At 37.9% G+C, this 19,639-nt stretch overlaps 1 protein-coding gene across 1 annotated transcript in view; it reads right to left on the bottom strand.

Moving 5' to 3' along the window:
- Positions 1-19,639, bottom strand: part of LOC309514150 (uncharacterized protein) — a gene marked incomplete at its 3' end in the record, with an annotated part of 134,785 nt that overhangs the window by 6,216 nt on the left and 108,930 nt on the right. The gene's annotated exons all lie outside the window — the stretch shown is intronic.

The raw sequence follows: 19,639 nt of genomic DNA, 5'->3' as shown, positions 1-19,639 counted from the left end.
ATTATTACAGGACAGACGAGCATTTCCACCAGAACTGATGAACACATGATCCTCCACTCCACTGATACCTGAAACACAGTATATCTCAGTGATCATTATGATATTAATAAATATAAACCATACCAGCATAAAAACCAGAAGAATCAAATCATACAGTCTTTTTCCTGTGTTTGATAGTTAATGCATTAATAAACATTTATGGATAAACCAAATCAAACGCCTCTTTAAGAAGGAATAAGAAATACCCTGACTTTGAAACAAATGTAAATAATGTAATATCATCATATCTTGAACTCTTGATGTCAGCTTTGTCATAAACATTACTGGACGGCACAGGATTAGTTGATCCTCCTCTTCAACCGTAGAAAATACACTAATAACTGCCCTTAAAAGCTCTTTATCTGTTCTGTGTTTCTCTCTTTCCTTCAAACTCACCCTACTGTGACTTATGCACAGCTAAATACAAAATAACAATTCAAAACCCACAAAGAATATTTGTGGAACAGTTCCCAAAGGAAGGAGCAAAACTCAGGGAAGGTTTGCTGGGATCAGTAGTTCACTCTCCATCCAGACACAGTCGTGATGATACTGTACTTCTGTTCTCTGACCACACAACATCACTTCACTGAGCTGAACACTCGTTGTGTGTTTGATAGTAAGTTTATGATCAATCATGAGCTGAGTTTGGGAAGTAGTTAACAGTGAATTTGATCATGATTAGGGCCGTCTCAAGTAAAGGCATGACAAAATAATGCATTAACAAATCATTTCATAAAATATGATTAAACATGCACTAGGAGAATATTGTAATTGTATTTTATTTATTTTTTTAAAAATGTAATAATACAGATATTATATATATATATTTTTTTTACTTATGTTTTTTATAACATCTATGAATTAATGCTATGTTTTGGGAGATGTGAAGTACTTTTGTGCCTATTTACTGCAAAATACCTCAGCTACACCATTAGCATGCATATGAAATATGACCTTTTTATAAAAACAAAACAAAAACATTAATGATGATCGAAATGAAATATGAGTTGTTTCTGGATATTGATCTCGGTGTGAGATGCATAATTCTTCATCTGCTGGTTAGATTTTTTTTTTGTGCAGATAATATAGTTTTGCCAAAAAGTGTAATTACCATACACTTCCAGCAGAGGCGCCATAGAGATCCATTCATTTTTTTTGATGTGACTGACTGCTCTTATAACAGCTTTTGTTATGAATATATATATATAAACATTTTAAAACACATTAAATCAGTATTTTTTGTTGTTATTTGAGGTCTTTTGAAGTGTCTTGTTTTTGCAATAATGCCACATAAATTTCCAGTAATGCCACTAAAAGAAAAGACTTGAATGCATTTACATATTATTTATTTCAATAATCCAAATGTATATAATTATTAACTTTAGAATAAGAAACACATTTTAGTACATCAAAGTAAATACCTGTGTGTGTCTCTGTGTGTGTCTCTCTCTCTGTGTGTGTGTGTGTGTGTGTGTGTGTGTGTGTGTGTGTGTGTGTGTGTGTGTGTGTGTGTGTGTGTGTGTGTGTGTGTGTGTGTGTGTGTGTGTGTGTGTGTGTGTGTGTGTAAAAGTGATCACGTTCGTTCCACATTGTATTTTAGTCCAGGAGTTTTAGGAAAAAAGGGTGAACAAATTGCAACAGAATCAAACTCAACTGATTTTGTATCCTCAATATGTCCTGAGTAAGGGGAAAAAAAGCCCCAAAGAATCCCATTAGGGGAAAGTTCAGAAAAAGACCCAAATATATCCTATTCATATTTTGAAAACATTTTCAAATTTCGTTTTTAAAACATCCAGAGATTCAGTCAGTCATTAATTCAAGGTCCACTCAACTATCAACTCTCAACTGTCAACTGTCACTAAGCTGTCCCTCAGGTAAGAAATATGTCCTTTTGTTTTTCCTACATGGATTATTCATTAATATACATTAATAAAACATACCTGGTGATCAACTACAATTTATTGGGAACATCTGGATGTGTGTTGAGCTGTTGTACGACTATTTTTGGTGAAACGATGTCAAGTTTAGGATTAGCGAATAGTTTCATTAGATAGCTAACACGGCTAGCAGCAGCAAATAACTTGTTAGCTGTCTTGAGATTAATCGACTTGAATTACATACATGGCAGTGTAATGCCTACAATAATCCATGTATCCATGTCTTAAGTAAGGGATAATGTATAGCGAGGCGGTTGTTATAGCGGATAACAACCCCGACAGGCTGAACGGGACCCCGACGCGAAGCATCTCATGAAACATCTTCTCGTCCCCCAGAAACAGTCCCACGGACCCAGCCCCAAACCCCATCTCTGCAATAATAATAAAGGCTGTTTTAAAGTACTTCTTCCTGCCTCTATGTATTAATGCTCATGGGTAGCCTAAATGGGTTCCATTCAGACCTTAACATTTAGTCTTTTACTGTTATATGTCAACAAGATTCAACAAGACATTTTCTCCTGGCTAGACCCAATGTTTAGATCTGTTGTGGGATTTATGCAAATTAGCACATCTGTAATTAGATTATGCGCCGTTTGTCCATGTTAACAAACAATAAAAAAAAAACTTGTAATACATTTTTTGTTTGTCTTGATATAAGTAATCAACTCAGTAATTTTCATGGTGATATCTAAAGGTTACATTTTTTACCCTATTCATGTGAGAAAGATAATGAATAGGCGTATGAATAGGATATATTTGGGTCTTTTTCAGAACTTTCCCCTAATGTGATTCTTATGAGCTTTTTTCCCCTTACTCAGGACATATTGAGGATACAAAATCATTTGAGTTTGATTCTGTTGCAATCTGTTCACGGTTGACCCCCATTTTGGCTTAAAACGCCTGGACTATTTGTGCTCTAGTACATTGACGTATGGAAATTTTCAGATTTATTCTGGATTTATTGATTTTTTTTGACAAATGAAAAATAAAAAAACTATTTTCATTTCAAAGACATTCATTTCAAAGGTCTTGAGTCTGACTTTTTTTTAAAAATACCTTCAGAACAACCGAATCAAGCCCAGTTTTTGTGTGTGTAAAGATAGATCATTTAGAAAAAGTCACAAAATCTTATTGCACTGAGATGAAGGAAACCATTTTTTTTTTAATTAAAGAAAAGTCGACAAATTAGGGTTCGGTCCTGGAGGGCCACTGTTATACTGTTATATTTGTTGTGTTTTATTTTCTTAGAGTGCAAGCATGATGTTGAATCATCATCATCACATTGTAACATAAATTCAATGCCATTATCATTGATTTTTGGATGAAATCAAAAAAAAAAAATGATGGGTGTAAAAGTGATGTTGATTCAATGCAGTAACATTGACACATTAACACTGATTTAACATTGTTTGGATGGTGGCTTGCTATCTGGGACCCTCATCAAACACAGCTAATCAATGTCTCCAGGATTACTAGAAAGCTACAGACAGGAGAGTTTATCAGGGTTGGAGAGAAACTCTGCGGGACAGTGGCCCTCCAGGACAGAGTTTGCCCATCCCTGGTTTTCTTTATGAAGCACGTCACCGTTATTGAGATTCACGCGCTGATTCTTGAGGTTTGAGTGTATCAAAGTGAAACAGTAGTTCAAAATGTTTAGTGTTTTTCTATATGTTTTACTCTAATCAATTATATGTAATTAATAACACACATGACAGTCTAGAAGAGGTCAGCTGATCAGAGCACTACATGATGACTATATCATTATCATCATCATCAAGTAGATGACATCATCTGATCACATTAGTAGTGGGAATCTAGTAGTAGTAGTATATTTATCAAAGTGATTTTCCTCATTATAGATAAAGTTTAAATTACCAACTTTTGGTACATTCATATGGAGAAGAACCATCATGATAGAAATTCTAAAAAAATGTAATTGAAAGAAATAAGAAAGCTATAAGAAATTGAGATTAGATCCATGGAGGTTTTTATTTCCTGATAAAAAATAATTCTCTTGTTTTTCACATGTCCACCAGACTTATTCAAGGATAGATTATTTATTTACAGATAAAAGGCTTATCCCCTCAATAAAAAAGGTAGAATACTCTGCTATTGTTGAATCAGATCATGCCCCCGTCATTCTTGATATTTGTTTTTCTTATAATTACCCATCGCAGCCTATGTGGAGACTGAACACTACTTTAATTTCAGATGCAACCTTTTGCCAATTCATATCTAGTGCGATTGACAACTTTCTACTGACGAATAAAACAGACTCTATATCACCATCATTATTATGGGAGACATTCAAGGTTGTAATAAGGGGAGAAATAATATCTTACTCTGCCTCATGTAATAAAGTAAAGAAACAAACACAGGAGAAACTTATTGAATCTATACAGAAAATTGATCACCAATATGCTATGGCTCCAACACCAGAACTACATAGAGAAAAACTGAGCCTTAAAGCTGCCGTCGGCAAGTCTGGCAGATTGGGTCGATTAGCCAAAATTTTGAATGTTTACAACTCTCATGCCCCTCCCCACTACCAGCGAGCACCCTCCCATCGAGGTCGTGCTCGTCAGTGCGTCACTGTGCGTGTGTACCTGATTTTCTGTGAACGCGTCCGTCTCTTCAGCATCTATCAACACCATGGACTCGGAGGTAGGCTGCCCTGGCTAATCTAGCCATAGATAGCAATAACCGAGGAATTGGAAGCTTGTTAGTAGATTTTCTCTCCGCCATCACGCTTCATGCAATCTCCAGGCGAACTTCAGGCGTGGCGTGTGCATGTGATATTAACGTGCGCGAGTGAGGGGGGATCTGTGGCGTGTGCACGACCTGTGATTGACAGTCAGATCTCACACCCCCCTGCGCTGATTGGACCTGATGAAGCGGGAGCGCTGGATTTTTGCAAAACAAATAACACGCTCCAGGTGGAGTTAGAAGCTCGGGTTTTTTCTAAAACCACCTTATTTATGTTGTTCTGTCGGATTATAGCGTCGATTACACTGAATATGATCAAAAAAATGTTGCCGACGGCAGCTTTAAGACAAGATATGATTTATTAGCGACAGAAAAAACAGAGCGTGATCTGGTTTTCGCCCGTGCTAGGTTTTATGAACATGGAGAAAAGGCAGGTTGTCTTCTCGCCCAACAGTTAAAGATTAAATCAGCATCCCAGCTTATTCCCAAGATTAAGAAAACATGTCAAGAAATTACAGTGGATCCTCAAGAAATTAATTCTACTTTTCAAAAATTCTATTCAGATTTGTATACTTCCGAATTTCCACATGATGACACTCTTATGTCCACATTTCTGGCTAATGTAAACTTACCCTCAGTTAAACAAGATCAAAAGAGTAATCTGGATAAACCTTTACAACTTCAAGAGATAGAAGATTCAATCAAAGCCATGCAGAGCGGTAAAGCTCCGGGACCAGACGGATTTCCCGTCGAGTTTTATAAAAAATTCTCTTCAAAATTGTCTCCCTTACTTCTCAGTATGTTCAATAATTCTCTCGAACAGTCGGCATTGCCATCAAGTCTTACACAGGCCCATATCACAGTTCTCCTGAAGCCAGATAAAGACCCCCTGGATTGTAGTTCCTATAGACCGATTTCCTTATTAAATGTGGATGTAAAAATTTGATCTAAACTATTGGCCTCTAGAGTAGAGCATATAATTCCAGATGTTATTTCACAAGACCAGACGGGCTTCATTAAGGGGCGTCACTCCTTCATTAATATCCGAAAACTTCTTAATGTTGTGCATTCCTCTGCGTCAGAGAGTAGTCCTGAAGTAATTATTTCTCTGGACGCAGAGAAAGCATTTGATAGAGTTGAGTGGAACTATCTATTTGCTGTGTTAGACAAATTTGGATTCGGCTCAAAATTCACTTCCTGGATACGCCTGCTTTATCATCAACCAAAGGCAGCCGTAATCACAAATAAAATATGCTCACAATATTTCTCTCTGTCTAGAGGTACATGGCAAGGTTGTCCCCTTAGCCCTTTGCTATTTATTTTGGCTATAGAGCCACTATCATCAGTACTCAGAACATCACATTCTATTTGTGGTATTAAAAGAATGAATGTCGAGTATAAAGTTTCTTTATATGCTGATGATTTATTATTATATATAACTAACCCACTGTCATGTGCCTCTCATATTGTGAAAATATTTAAAGACTACGGGTTTTTTTCAGGTTATAAACTAAACTTTTCTAAAAGTATATGCTGCTTCCCTATAAACCATACACTCTAAACAAAAATGGTGCTAAATAGCACTAAAAGTGGTTCATTGGCTTGTAATCATAGGGGAACCACTTTAAGTGCCATATAGCACCTATCTTTAAAGGTGCTATACAGCACCTTTGTCAAATGGTGCTATGTAGAACCATAAGAGGTGCCATATAGCACCTTGGTTGTTTATAATTGCTTCAACAAAAATGGTGCTCAACAGTACCCAACAGTGGTTCTTTGGCTCGTAATAATAGGGGAACCTCTTTTGGTACTATATGGCACTTAATTTTCTTTGAGGAATGCGGCGCTCGCTCACGTGCACCTGACATGCACAGTGCACACTAATCGGCGCGTACGTTTTTATTTAATTATATATTTATTTATTATGATTTTTTTTTTTTTACTTTCAAAATGACAGAATTCAACAACAAGTTCTTGACACATTTTCAAATTGTGTAAGTATAAATTTAAACACGTTTTTAAACATAACTTCTCTCGTCACTCATTTGTTTACCCTAATTATTTGACTAGGCCTACACAAATAACAAAAAGCAGTTGATATATGAATATAGCTTTTTATTGAAGTTTGTGACATAATTTTAGTAGGCTATATATCTGACTTCACATCCACACAAATTTTTTCTGTGGTCAAAAAGTCTTGTGTGGGAGCCCTGGAATATATATAGGCGGGACTTGTATTCAGGAAAATCACTATATTTTAATGTTGTTTTTCTAATCCTATCACCAACTAAACTAAGAGACTAAGAGAGCCTTTAAATAACTGTAGGTGCTTAACAGGTTTTTTGTATGGTAATGGTGCCATATAGCACCTTAACCACCCCAAAGAACCGCTAAAGAACCGCTGAAGAACCAAACTGGGCTTAACAGGTTCTTTAAATGGTAGTGGTGCTATATAGCACCTTAACCACCGCAAAGAACCCCTGAAGAACCGCTGAAGAACCATTTTTTTTTTTTGTGTGTATGGCAGATCAGATTATGGATACAGACTTGCCTTTTTGCATATCAAAATCCGGATTTAAATACTTAGGAATTAATTTTACTCGTTCATACACTGGTCTGTTTAAAGCAAATTACAGTCCCATACTTAAAAAACTTGAATCTGACTTCCAACGATGGAGTGTTATATATTTGTCTCTAGCTGGTAAAATCAATTGTGTTCAAATGAATGTGTTACCCAGATTATTGTATTTGTTTCAGAGTCTCCCAATTTTCCTGCCAAAGTCCTTTTTTCAGTCAACTAATAGATTGCTGTCTTCCTTTATTTGGGGTGGCAAAAAACCAAGAATACGTAGAGAGCTTCTTGAGAGACCAAAAAAAGATGGAGGATTGGCTCTCCCGAATTTGTTAAATTACTATTGGGCAGCAAATTTACAAAAAGTCGTTTATTGGTTCCAGTCTCCACATACAGACTGGTGTGCAGCGGAAGCTAAATCATGCAAGTCAACATCACTTGCCGTGCTAATTGTTAAAAAATGTAGTCTTCAAAACTCAGATTTTTTTCGATTTCTTCAGGTTCGTCACTTTATCCAAGCCCACTGCTCTGTGTTTCCACAATTGCCCTCTGAGTCACGTTTAGATTTAGTTCTGAGGGTCCCTTCACACCTTAAGGGATTTATTTCAAAAATATACAACCTGATCATGTCGTTCCAAAATGTATCAATAGAAAAAATCAAAACAGAATGGATAGGAGAGTTAGGAATCGAAATATCTGAAGACACCTGGGATAGAGCTGTTGATCGAGTAAATGGGACTTCATCTTGTGCAAGACTCAATCTGATTCAGATGAAAGTTCTCTATTCTTCATTATAGTAAAACAAAATAGGCTAAACTGTACCCAAATATAGATGAAACGTGTGACCGCTGCAAGGCTTCAAAGGGAGATCTAACCCATATGTTTTGGTCATGTCCTAAACTGAGTCAATTTTGGTTTTCAGTCTTTGAGGTCTTAAACTCAGCTTTTAAATTAAGAATTCACCCTAATCCAATAACGGCTCTGTTTGGAGTCAGAGGTGACGACTTCCAAATAGATAAAAATAAAGAGAATGCCCTGGCTTTTGCCACATTAATAGCTAGAAGAAGGATTCTCCTAGAGTGGAAATCACACAATCCACCTAATATGTCATCATGGCTTATAGTGATCTAATGATGTTTCTAAAAACTGAAAAAATTAAATATTTTCTCAGGGGATCAACCAGAACATTTTACAAAACATGGGACCCTTTAATAAACTATTTTGAGAAGAATATACTCCTCCCTCTTTAAAGTAATTTGAGGACCCCCCTCCTTCCTTCCTTCTACTTTATTTTTTATTTTATTTTTTTATTTTTTATTATTATTTATTATTATTATTTAAAAAAATTCTGAGATTGAGACCAAAAACATTGTGTACACAGAGTTCACTAAAAAGAAAGGTTTTGAACAACTCACTGCAGCTCCGCCGGCATTTTGACAGTCTTAGGGCTCTCTCTCTCTCTCTCTCTCTCTCTCTCTCTCTCTCGTTTCCGTTTCCGGTGCGAGTGGACAGGTGTGTGAGGCTGAGTGGCTTGAGTGTGAGAAGTGAATGTGAGTACTTTTTCTTTCTTTCTTTCTCTCTGCTTTGTAGGATTAGTTTAGTAATTGGAGGTTTTTTTCGTGTTGTTATTATTGAGTTGGGCCGTGTGTGCTGCTGTTGCTATAGGCAGCATGGCGGCCCCGCGATCGCAAACTTTAAGCTCCCTCACACGGCGTCACGGAGTGAAAGTGGCGTCCGCGGTGACTGTAGAAGAATGTTGTTTGGCTGCAGGTGAAATGGTGGGACATGAGCATGTATTGTCGGCCTCTAGAATGAACAGTGCCGTAGTAATCTTCCTTAGTTCAGTTGAAAAAGCTAACGAGCTAGTTGAAACCGGCATTGTTGTGGGTGAGAATTTTACTCCGGTACTCCCGCTTTCTATGCCGTCTAAGAAAGTGTTATTATCGAACGTTCCTCCGTTTGTCAGTGACGAAACTCTAGTTAATATTATGTCACGGTACGGTAAAGTTGTATCACCGATTAAGATGATTCCAGTTGGATGCAAGTCTCCGTTGTTGAAACATGTGGTGTCTTTTAGACGCTATCTGTTCATGATCTTAAAAGATGATGAAGAGATTGATTTGTCACTTCGCCTCAAAGTAGAGGATTGTGATTATATTATCTATGTCACAACAGAGAAAATGAAGTGTTTTAGGTGTGGAGAAACAACACATTTAATTCGTTCTTGTCCTAACAAAGTCAATGATGATAGTGAGAAAAATGTGAATGAGACTGTTAAAGCGGGATCATCGGGCATTGCTGCGAGTGAAACCATGAATACCGATAAGAGGATCGAAGACGCTGTATCTGAGAGAGTGAGTTTAGAATCTCAGGGAGTTGGCTCTGTTACTATGGCTGGTAAAAATGATCTTGTTAACACTGAAACATATGATCCTAGTGTACAGACAGAAATGCAAGAAGGTGATGATGAGTCTAATATGCCACAGTCTCATCAACATCTGGATAAAAACGAGACAGGAACAGAGCAAATTCATTTTAAAGTCCCGAATAAAAGGAAAAATATTGATTCTCCTCAAATTGCAAAGGCCATAAAGATAGACATTGGAAATACACATATTGATGAAGACATAGAAAGTGACAGTGAATCCTCTGATTCCAGCATTTGTTTGTCTCAAAGTGACTTTACTAGCAGTGGCTATGAAGTTGAGGATATTAAACTCTTTTTAAGAGCAACAAAAAATAAAAGAGGTGTGTGTGTAGCTGACTTTTTCCCAGACACAAGAAGATTTGCTGACAAGGTTAGGTTTTCTATGTCTGAGAGTTTGTTCACAAACAAGGAGGTTTACCGGTTGAAAAAAATTGTGAGAAAGCTTTCATTAGGGGATAACAATGTTGACAGTGGAAAGACCTAACTTTAAAACCATGAAAGAGTATGTGTGTTCACCTCTGTTTTTTTGTTTATTTTTTCTCTTTTTTTCTTTAATTATTTGTGAGGTAAACATAGCAACAATCAATGTTAATGGATTGAGAGATATAAAAAAAAGAGCTGTTTTGTTTGAAGAAATTAAACTAAAGAAAATAGATATTGCTATGCTACAAGAGACGCATAGTGATATTAGAAATGCCCCTGAATGGGCAGTAGAGTGGAGTGGGCTCTCAATCTTGAGTCATAATACCTCACTTAGTGGAGGAGTTGCTATCCTTTTTACAAAAAAAATGTCTCCCCATACATATCAGATTGACGAAGTCATTAAAGGAAGACTCTTGAAAGTAAGGGTTACTTTTGAAAAGTGTACTTTTGTTCTGATTTGTGTATACGTCCCTACCTCTGCTGTTGAAAGAATGGTTTTTCTAGACATACTTAGTTCTATTATACAAAACTGTCACGGAGAAGAATATCTTTTTTTAGGTGGTGATTTCAATTGTACTGCATCGAACTTGGATAGAAATCACATCGAACCGCACGCACCTTCTCGTAAACGCCTTATTCAACTTGTTAAAACCTATGAGTTATGTGATGTGTGGAGGCATTTAGAAGGAACCCAAAGACAGTATACTTGGACACATGTTCGTGACAATACGATTTCTTTAGCTAGGCTAGATAGGTTATATATTTTTAATCATCATTGCAACATCATTAAAAAATGTTTAATCACTCCTTTAGGTTTCTCTGACCATTGTATGGTACAGTGTCATGTGTTTGTTAATTCAATTAAACCAAGGAGTGCCTATTGGCAATTAAACGCTAATTTATTAAATGATAAATATTTTTAAAAAATGTTTACAATTTTTTGGGATGATTTTAAGACAAAGAAGGAAACGTTTAACTCTGTAAGGCAATGGTGGGACTATGGAAAAGTCCAAATAAAGCAACTCTGTACACAATATACTCTTAATATCACTGCTGAGACCTTTTTAAATGTAAGTATCTTGGAGGCTGATATCCTAAAACTACAAGAATTGGCTGAATCAACTAGAACCCAAAACTATTTTGATATTCTAGCAAAAAAGAAAAGACAGCTGAATGATTTACTGCAGGTTAAAACACAAGGAGCTTTGGTCAGATCGCGATTCCAAAAATTAAATCATATGGATGCTCCCTCCAGTTTCTTTTTCGGCTTGGAAAGGAAAAATGGACAGAGCAGAGTTATCCATGCTCTACGTTCAGAGTCTGGTAAGCTTTTGTCTAATCCTAAAGAAATTAGAAAGAGAGCAATCAGTTTTTATGAAAAACTGTACACGAATGAACTCGGAGCAGAATATGAGAGCGAGGATGCTTTTTTTGATGGTCTACCTCAATTATCAGAAGAAGACAATGCAAAGATCTCAGGTGCTCTTGGAAGAGCTGAGTTGTTTAAAGCACTTCAAGGAATGGAGTCAGGAAAAGCTCCAGGAGTTGATGGTCTACCTATTGAGTGGTATAAGACCTTCTGGGCTGTCCTGGAAGAGGATGTGTTAGAGGTGTTAAATGAAAGCCTGGCTGAGGGCCGGCTTCCTCAAAGCTGCCGGAGAGCAGTTTTAACCCTCTTGCCCAAGAAAGGCGACCTCACTGATATAAAATGCTGGCGTCCCATATCTCTGCTTTGTAGTGAGTATAAATTACTCTCTAAAATTCTGGCAAATCGATTAGCAGAAGTAATGGATATTGTCATCCATTCTGATCAAACTTATTGTGTCCCTGGCAGAACGATAATTGATAATATTTCGTTGGTTCGTGATATTTTAGAAGTCTCCAAGATGCTTAATTTGGATTGTGGCTTAATCTCTTTAGACCAAGAAAAAGCTTTTGATCGCGTGGAACATTGTTACCTTTGGAAAGTTTTAAAATCATTCGGCTTTTGCCCAAAGTTTATCGATCTCATAAAGGTTCTTTATTGTGATATTGAGAGTCTTATTAAAATCAATGGTGGTTTATGTGCTCCTGTTAAAGTGAATAGAGGTGTTCGACAGGGATGCTCATTATCTGGAATGCTTTATTCCTTGGCAATTGAGCCCCTTTTACAGCAATTTAGAGCTCAGTTAAAAGGTGTATGTTTGCCAGATTGCAAAGATAATTTTATTTTATCAGCCTATGCTGATGATGTCCTCATAATGATTGATGATCAAGATGACATTGATAAATTATTGAAGATATTATCCGATTTTAAGAAGTTATCATCTGCAAATGTAAACTGGGGAAAAAGTGAAACTCTTTTATTAGGTAAATGGTTGAGAGGAAAGCCAAAGTTACCAGAAGGTCTTTTTTGGGGAAGAACAGGTCTTAAATACTTAGGTGTTTTTTTGGGAGACGATTCTACCTTACAAATGAATTGGGAAAATGTTGTAGAAAAAATTAAAGGTCGCTTAGAAAGATGGAAATTTCTGACTCCAGCAATGTCGTATAGGGGTCGTATCCTAATAATTAATAACTTGGTTGCGTCCTCTTTATGGCACAAATTTGCATGTATTGATCCCCCCTCTCTTTTATTGAAGAAAGTTCAATCCATCTTAGTTGATTTTTTTTGGGACAATATACATTGGATTCCTCAAAGTTTGCTCTTTCTATCTAAAGAAGAAGGGGGTCAAGGTTTGGTACATCTGCAGAGCAGAGTGGCAACTTTTCGGCTTCAGCGTATTCAGAAACTGTTGGTTAGTTCTTCTGATGTGAAGTGGTGTGCTGTTGCCCATGTCATTCTACGCAAGTTCAAAGGTCTAGGATTGGACAAAAATCTTTTCCTCGTGAATTCTTCGGACATAGACGTTTCTGGACTACCAATTTTCTATAGGAACATTTTTAAAGTCTGGAATCTTTTTCACTTCAAGCGAACAGAGGATCTACAATCACTTCATTGGTTATTGGAGGAGCCCTTAATATATGGTACACGAATGGATTTGTCTAGAGATGGTTTATTTCCAGGACTTAACAAAGCCCTTATTGATAACAGAATCCTAACCTTGGGCCTTTTATTGAAGGAAACAGACTGTGACCTAAAGAACAATAGTACAATTGCTCAAAAGTTGGGCTTCAAGTCTGTTCGTATCATCACAAAGCTTTTATCAAAATGGAAATCTACACTTGAACCAACTGAATTAACTCTGTTGTCTAGGTTCCGAGATGGACTTATCGAACCCAATCCAGTGGATCCTTTTCCAAATTTAGTTTTTGCTGTGAATGTGGAAAATTTTTCTGGAGTTTTTTTGGAGTCTTGCAGTACTGTGTATATTGATTTTTTATCCTGTGTTGGAAAAAAATTATATAAATATTGTGTGTTTAGTTTTAACAAAAAGATGTTGGATGGGAAAGTTGACACCCCGTGGCGTACTGTTTTCAATTTGAGTGCAGATATAAAACCTCAGTGGAGGTCACTCTATAAACCACCATTGATAATGAAAACTGGAGATTTGCAATGGAAAATCCTTTATGGAGCCATTGCGGTTAATTCCTTTGTATCTGTTATAAACCCTGGAAGTAGCGACAAATGTCCTTTTTGTAATGAAAGAGAAACTGTCTTCCATGCTTTTGCAAAGTGTTACAGGTTAAAACCTCTATTTTTGTCATTAAGCAATATTTTTGAAAGATGTGGTGAAACCTTTTCTGTGGAATTGTTTATTTTTGGTTTTAAATATACTAGAGAGAAAAGATTTCATTGTCAGTTGTTGAATTTTATCATAGGCAAGGCTAAACTAGCAATTTATCTGAGTAGAAGGAAAAAAATTGAAGATAATGTAGAACAAAATGTAGTTGAGCTTCTTTTTAATATGGTACAGGCAAGAATCTTGATTGATTTTAATTATTATAAATTTGTTGATGATCTCGATACCTTTGTTAATATTTGGTGTTGCAATAGTGCCCTGTGTTGTTTGTTTGAAAATGAAGTAGTATTTTTCTTTTTGTGAACTTTGTTATGATTTGATTGATAAATGTTTATGATTGTAATTTAATTCTTGAAAAGTGTATTAAAGTTTTTGTAAAAATCAAAATCTCTCTCTCTCTCTCTCTCTCTCTCTCTCTCTTTACTTCCTCTTTTCTTTGTCTCTTACTCTAACTCTCTCTCTCTCTCTCTCTCTCTCTCTCTTTACTTCCTCTTTTCTTTGTCTCTTACTCTCTCTCTCTCTCTCTCTCTCTCTATCTCTCTCTCTCTCTCTCTCTCTCTCTCTCTCTCTCTCTCTCTCTCTCTCTCTCTCTTTACTTCCTCTTTTCTTTGTCTCTTACTCTCACTCACTCTCTCTCTCTCTCTTACTCTCTCTCTCTCTCTCTCTCTCTCTCTCAGGAAACATGTACATGCTGGGTAAGATTAATGGTATAAGTTATCATCATCTCATACATCTATTTTGTTACTATTTTAAGTATAACTATAACCATATTTTGTCATTAAACCATTTCAATTAAATATAATGTTCTAAACAGTTTTGATTTGGTATTGACTTTGAAGTGCTACATATTGCAATACAATATCGTCACTCTCTATAGCAACACTCTCCCACATATTAATCTATTGTAACTGCGCTTATTTCCGTCGTTGGTATAAGTAGCAGTGGGTGGAATAGACAAGAAATGTACAGTTTTCTATCATCTTGCTGACAACTTTTCTTTAGTCATTCGGCAGTCTTGCAGCTTGAACCTCTACAGGAAATCCACCCTTACGCCCGTTTCACACATACTCCATTTGCAGTGTGTAGTGCTTTCACATATGCATACAGTAACTGATCCGCGGCTGTACCACAAACACAAGTTTTGTCAGCATTGCGATTCTCTTTGTACACATATACACTCTTTAATAGACGTTTAAACACAATTTAAACAACGTATTATTCAATGCTACTTTATATATATATATATATATATATATATATATATATATATAAAGTTGCTCAAGTAAGTGGTAAAATATTAACCATGTAGCCTACTTATATTAAAGTCGCAAACATTTTAAATTAAAACTTAAAATGGACAAACACAGCCGACTCATGCCTTTTCTTTTGCATTTAAATTTTAATACAATAAATCTTGCATGTCACAAAGGACTTGTTTTTTCCACCTCCACGAATGAGATGATTTATGGTGAGATTACTACATTTTATTTAATTAAATGCATTTGTGGTGAGATTATTATATTTTCATGTCAATCTGTGTTCATTTTGACTCATTTTAATTCAGCGCGTGCAGCACAGCAAAATTAGACTCGGTGTGAAAACGATCGCTACCTCGAACGGATCGCCGGACCGCATCCACATGAAGTTTGAAAGCTCTAACCTGTTAACATGGGTGCGGAAAAAAATATGCACACGGAGTATGTGTGAAACGGGCGTTACACTCTTAATATGAAGATAATTCTTCATCATCAGATGTTTGAGTGACACTATGTCCAGTATCAGGACTAATACAGTATGATCTGTGTGTATCAATACACAACTCTGAGATCACACCGTGAATGTGTGCAAGAATAAATTGAGCATGTTCAAATGAACTCTTTCCAGACTAATTCCACTAAATGTCTTTAGAGAAAATACAGATTTCTTTACCTGTGAGAAGTGAAGAGAGAATGATCAGTCCCAGCAGACACAGATCACACTTATCAGCCATTTTGTGTTTCTGTCAGTCTTCCTCTTCATTATATATAGTTACAGCTCTTCCTTTAAACATCATCAGCTCCTCCTCTGGTTGGTTACTTCCTCTGATCTCATCAGTGTTTAGTCCTGACTCTATGACACAGCTGAAGAAGCGATCAGAAAGATCTCTGGTGTAAAACTGTGTTGACTTTGAAAAGCTCTGGATCAGAGAGTGAGCTGAACTGTACAGTGGCGTCCAGAAACCAACCAAGTCCATAAAGAAGTGTTATGTTTGACACTGAACAAAGTGCTTTGAATGAACAGATCCACACAAATCAATACAAACATATATTTATCCTCTCATTAGCTATGTTTCCATCACCCTGTTTTTATGCATATTTTGAAGTATCGCATCAGAAACGAGTGATGGAAACGCAAAATTTATAAACTTTAAGTTTGGATGGAAGGCCAGCTATTGTAGCTACTGATTATTTGTCAGAGAAAACAAATTCAACATAATGAAATATAGTTATTTTTAAGTGACCCAATACAGTGTCCTCAGGGTCATTTTTATGTGTATTGTTTTTTTGTTTTTTATTGACACTTTTTTCCCATCACATCACTAACACATTGTGTTGCTATATGTGTGTGTGTACCATGAAGCTTTTATTAGACTACTAAGTTTGTGCTTGTGAAACCACAAATTCACAACCTCCAGAAGTGTTTCACTGACAGATGTGTCAAGATCACACTTCATCTATATATACACAGCAAAAACTCCAGTGTTAAATTAACTCTCCTGGGAATTTATCTTAGACCACACTCAAAAGTGTTAAAATAAGGGTACATTAAAAAGTCAAAAGCCCAACTAAAGCAAACACTGATCACCATAACGGTGTGATTTTCTCCTTCAGTGATTCTGCTTGTTAACATCAGGTGTCAAGTTTTTGAAAACGGTCTCCTTGTAAATAATCAAAATGTGAATCTCTGAAGACGATGAGGTCATGCACATGCGTATTAAGTGTTCAGTCTATAGTGTTTCATCTCCATCTGATGGCCTGGCAGCAGAATACAGGGTTTTAGTCGTTTTCGCGGTTCCGTGTGAATACAGGGCTGAATAAACGGGACTAAGGCTGCGTTCACACTGCAGGGCTTAATGCTCAATTCCAATTTTTTTTTTTAATTAGATTTTTTTGCAAGGCCGTTCACATTTCCAATTAAATGCGACCTTTTGTGATCTCCTGTGTGAACGTGAAATGACCCAGAAGTGACCCACATGCGCAGAAGAGTACTCAACGGTCAACGACGTCACTTGTTGTTTGCGGAAGTAGCTAAACATGGATGTCAACAGTGGAGCTCGTTTAGCGATATTAAAGTTATTTTCCCAACGGAGCCAGCACAATTATAATCTTCTCGTTTTAAGAAGAAAATTAAATTAAAAAGAAGGAGGAGAGCAAGGTTTTTGGCCATGGCGTTTTGCGGAGCAGTGGTAGCAACGTCGGTACAGAGAAACGTGTGGGTGCGGAGTCGCAGCCAGGAGTGGTGGGATACTGATGTAAGTGTTACTGTTGTTTATCTTCTCATTCCCGCCTACTTCAACGCAGAATTATGACGTTTGTCGCGTATCAATGATGTGCGGGTCGGATACATGTGACCTGGCCGTTCAGACTGAAGTCGCATTTCAAAAGATCGGATACGTATCGGATTTGGACCACATACCCAAGTGGCCTGGGTCGCATTTGAAAAGATCGGATCTGTGTCGTTCAGACTGTCATGAAAAGATCAGATACAGGTCGCATAGGGGCAAAAAAATCGGAATTGGGTTGTTTCAGCCTGCAGTGTGAACGTAGCCTAAGTGAGCTCACGCCGGTCTATTTCCCGCGCGTCTCACTATCTCTGTAGCAGGAAAACTCCAAAAACAGTGAGAGCGAGCACAACGCTGACTACGCTCAGCTGAGCACAGTGCTAAGTGTGATGTTCTCCGCTGTGATTATCAGTTGAGACTCATTAGAACGTCTTTCGCCGCTGTTTATTCTTAAACGCCTCTGAGTGTGTCTATGCCCACACAAGCCACGTCCTCTCTCACTCTCCTGCTGGAGCAAGCACAGTGCTTAAGGGGCTGCAACTTAAAAAGATGTCTGTGGCTATCAGGGACAATTATTGAACATATCACTCTCTAAAGAGCATCTTTAGCCAGTGGTTGTTTTACAGACTCGCATCAATTTGCGTGTCACTGGCTAGAGCTGTGCCCACGCAAGCCCATTCATCAAGGATGAACACTCATGGCAAAGCGCAAGTCTCGCCTCTCTGCGCTCGTGTTCTGCAGCTCAGCAGCGACCCAGACCCCGAAGCAAAGCCGTAAGCCGCGCCTCCACCCGGCCAAACAGTACATCTGAACAAATTCAGCCCTTAGCCACCCGCGCCGAGGCTTGGAAAGCTATCCCCGGTGTGTCAAAATGGGTTCTGGACATGATGACATGAGGTTACTCGCTCCAATTCGCTCACAGACCACCCCGCCACCCCGCTTTGCGGGTAAAGTCAATGCTTCAGTGAAGAGCAACGTGGCTCACGTCCTCCGCACTGAAGTACTGAGCTTACTGGCGAAAATGCTGTCAGGCTTCTATGGCCGTTACTTCCTCGTTCCCAAGAAGGATGGCGGCATCAGGCCCATCCCAGACCTCAGACATCTGAACTACGTCCTCACGAAATGGCTGTTCAAGATGCTAACTTTGAATCGAATCCTCGCGCTAGTATGCCCAGGGGCTTGTTTTTTCTCATTGGTTCTGAAAGATGCACACTTTCATATCCAGATTGCTCCCCTTCACAAACCGGTCTTGAGGTTTGCATTTGAATGGGTTGCAAGCCAGTATACAGTCTTACCATTGGACTGTCTCTGGCACCACACATGTTTAAGAAGTGCATGGGTGCAGTGTTTTTCCCCTGAGACACAAGGGAATGCACATCCTCAACTACCTCGATGACTGGCTCATTCTGGCCCAGTCAGAGGCGGAATTAAACTCTCTCAGATCTGTGCTCCTCAGCCATTTGGGATGCCTAGGACTCAGAATCAACGTAACCAAGAGACAGTCAGAGAATCTTCTTGGGTGTAGTAAGACTTTGGCTAAAGGTTTGGCCGACAACCGAGCGCGCTCAGACCATTCAACGGCTTTTGACTTTGTTCAGAGTAGGGGCCCGTTGCCCTCTCAGAACCTTCAAAGGATGCTAGGCCTCATGGCCTCGACATCGACAGTCCTTCTACTGGCTCTGCTGCATTGCGCCCCCTGCAGGACTGGCTGAAACCCCAACATTCTATAGTATTCCTGCTAGAAAAGTTGTTTGTCCAGGATAAACCTGTGATATTACTTGCATACTAGTCATAATCTGAAGATATAGTACACATTAGGGCTGGGCGATATATTGCACGATATTGTTATGCGCATCTCATCAGTAAAGCCGGTTCCTTGATTAGTAGTAAATCGCCATCACCTGCTTTCAGATGGAGCGGCATTTACTACACAGAGCCGTAGTTAACTGACAAGCTGAGCCATATCGCATTAATATCGCGGACGTATCGCCAGCGATAATTAATGTGATATGGCTCAGCTTGTCAGTTAACTACGGCTCTGTGTAGTAAATGCCGCTCCATCTGAAAGCAGGTGATGGCGATTTACTACTAATCAAGGAACTGGCTTTACTGATGAGATGCGCATAACAATATCGTGCGATATATCGCCCAGCCCTAATTTGTACACAGCAAAAACTCCAGTGTTAAATTAACACTCCTGAGAGTGTATGAGTCCACACTCAAGAGTGTTGAAGTTAATGAGATAATTAAGTGATTAATTTAGTGATGATT

Source organism: Leuciscus leuciscus (assembly GCF_965113295.1).
Source record: "Leuciscus leuciscus genome assembly, chromosome: 1".
Taxonomy (NCBI): domain Eukaryota; kingdom Metazoa; phylum Chordata; class Actinopteri; order Cypriniformes; family Leuciscidae; genus Leuciscus; species Leuciscus leuciscus.
This window is presented reverse-complemented; position numbering and strand designations above follow the sequence as displayed.